Raw genomic sequence first — 3,375 nt, forward strand, 5'->3', positions numbered from 1 at the left:
CCATGTGAATGATTCAGTAATCTCATCATACATCAACGCTGCACCGAATATAATTGTTTCTCGATGATGATTAAATCCAACAAAGGTTCCAAAAGGTCTATGCTCGCTATTTAATTTGTAAGTAGTGTCAAAGGTCACTGCATCACCAAATTGAGCATAGTCCATTATCATTTGAGCATCGGCCCAAAATATATTACTTATCTGCTCTTCACAATCTAATTAGATTGCATAATAAAATGATGGATTTTCCACAGTTTTCTTACGAAAGTATTACAACACACTACCCGCTTCTCCATATTCCAAATCTTTTTGTCTCTTCGATCTCAAGTAATTTTTTTAGTCCAATTTCGTGAAGCCAAGTGCTGCTCTTCCACCTGATTCCCTACCTAATAGCTCATAAGAAGACCTAAGAGGAATTCGAGATTCTGAAGCCAATTCTACTTCAATTGCTTGGGTGATAGATATTTTTCTTTAGGATGACAACAAATGAATGCACTCTTGATGCGCATGGTCATGATTATGATGTTCAACAAAATCAATTGCAACATATTTTCATAAATTTCTATCTAACTTGATACTCAATCGGGCACCACAACCACATCTCACCTAATGTCTCGAAAATTTTACTAGTGGATCTCGCTTGTCAATACCCCAAGTTCCCTCTTTGTAACATATAAAAGTCTGTGAAATTATTTCCTTAGTTTGTTTGTTCTTGTGTGCATACGCCTTTCTAATACTAAAGCCAACCTTTCCGCCATAGTTATTGTAAAAGTCATATGCAACTTGTACAGAGTCAAATGATATACCCAATTTCTGCTTCCAACCACAACTAGCCAACTCATCAACAACATTATTTTCTTCCATTACCTACAATTTAGTACCATACGAATAATAAAAAATATATATATAAATCATATAAACAACAATTGAATAAACATAGAATAGAGGTTTTTGACTTGAACAAATTGTCAATATTTCAACCAGTTTTGGGTATCATCTCTTCCAGACTCACCTTTAATTATTTTACCTTTAATTGTTTTTGAAAGCATACTACTAAATATACTAATGATTAGTCCTTCTCCATACTACTCACTTCAGCCAAATCATTCCATTAGATGATAAAATGTATATATATATATATATATAGTCACTTCAGCAAATCTTAGCAAATCATTCCATTCAGATTGCCTCAACAAATCAACGAATATAAATAAGGAATATAAGCAAACACATCCAATCTTCATAAAAAAAAAAAAGAAAATAACATATAAATAAGGAATATAAATAGATCCAGATTCTAGTATCAAACCAAACATAAAAAAAAAAAAAAAAAAAAATTAAAAAACTCTAGTTGAAATCAATTTCATCATTCTATTATGAATCAGATAACCCAGCAGCCAAAATTTCACAAATTAACAAACCCAGGACTGCAAAATTTTCCAAAAATTATTATTAAAAAAATAAAAAAACCAGAAACTATAATTTCACAAATTAACTGAAATCACTAAATGATATAGAAAAATAGAGAGAGGATATGGAAACTCTAGTTGAAATCAATATAAACCATAAATGAAACCATACTAAACCACAAATACATCTTACAGAAATTTAAAAGCAGATACAAAAAATTTTGGGAGAAGGATATGAAGTAATATCTGGTTGTTATTTCCGATATGAAGTATAGGGATGGCAATCTGAAACCGGCCCGATGGTGACCTGACCCCCCGACCCCGAATTCAGTGGTTATTCACCGAAAAATATCCCCTACGGGCCGGGGATGGTATTCAAAAATTCATCCCCGATGATATCCGAGCCGGGGCCGGGGACGGGGATAGGTGTTTCATACCCGGACCCGGCCCCGCCCTCCGGCCTTGGCCCTGCCCCGTTTAGTCCCCAAGCTAAAATTACGGTTTTGTCCCTGGATATATATATGCTTGATTTTTGTTAGGTTTGACACAGACACACACATTCAACCTCCCACATACGGCGCTCCTCCCTCTCTCTCACACTCGCCGCTGGTCTCTCCCTCTCTCTTTCATCTGTCACCGCTGCTCCTCCCTTCTCACCGACGGCGATCCTCCGTCACCATCGAGCCTCCCTTACCGCCTCACCTCTACCGTTTACCGTTTTACCTCCCTGTCTCTCTCTTTCTCACACACACACACACACACACACACGACGACGAGGCTGTTGCTCTCTCCCTCACCGCGGATCCTCCATCACCGCCGCTCCTCTCATCCGTCGCTGCTCTCTCTATTTAGGTATCTCTCTCTCTCTCTCTAGGGATTTCGATCTAGGGTTTATATATATGTCTATATTATATATATATATATATATATACATCTGAGTGTATATAGGGTTTCGATTAAGGGTTTCAATCTGAGTGTATATATATATATTTCGATCTAGGGTTTCGATCTAGGGTTTTCTTCAAACTCTATTTTTTTTTCCTCCAAATTTATTTATTATATATATATATATATAAATATATCTGTTTATATATTTTTATTTTAGATCTGTTTATAAAAAAAATTTATTTATTTTAGATCTGTTTATTTTTAGATCTATTTATAAAAAAATTTATTTATTTTAGATCTATTTATTTTATATATTATTGAAGATGATGATGTTGATAATGTTATTCTGTGTGCAGAAATTAGGTTAAGTTGGTTTGCTCACTACTGACATTTGGTTTGCTCATCCAGGTATTTTCTTTTTATTGATTGATGTTATTTTCTCTTTATTGATGATATATTATTGAAGATGATGATGTTGATGATGTTATGTTCTCTTTATTGATGTTATTCCGTGTGAAGATATCTGTTTGTAGTTGAATTGTTAATTTGTTAATTTGTTGAATTGTTAATTTGATAATTTGTGTCCAGATATCTGTTTGTAGTTAAAATTATGTGAAGTTGATGATGTTGATTGATGTTTAGTTAATTTGTTTAGTTAACAATTGATTTGTTAACACAAATTTGTATTTTGTTAGTGAGAATTTTAATGACATTAGATAATTGAGTTAAACATAATTATAATTTTATAGTACAAATTCTTATAACAAATTACAAAGTTTGTAACTAAATGTCCTTAGCACACACTGCAGTCGTTAACATAATCTTACCAATTTTTAAGATGAAAGGAAGGCCAGTTTTAAAATTATTTGAGTGATATTAATTTGCCAATGAATCAAATTGGTTGACTTTGGTTCATAATTATACTTCGTTTCATAATTAAAAATGAAACCAGCTTCTCATGTAAGCCTTTGGTAATAGAGCATAAAAATAAAATTATAGCTTTAATTAATTGCAGTTGTTAATTGCACTGTGTTTGTATGAAGGATAATTATTTACAAGTGCTTCAAATTAATTATAA

Source organism: Camellia sinensis, chromosome 14 (assembly GCF_055761805.1).
Source record: "Camellia sinensis isolate YWXY chromosome 14, ASM5576180v1, whole genome shotgun sequence".
Lineage (NCBI taxonomy): Eukaryota > Viridiplantae > Streptophyta > Magnoliopsida > Ericales > Theaceae > Camellia > Camellia sinensis.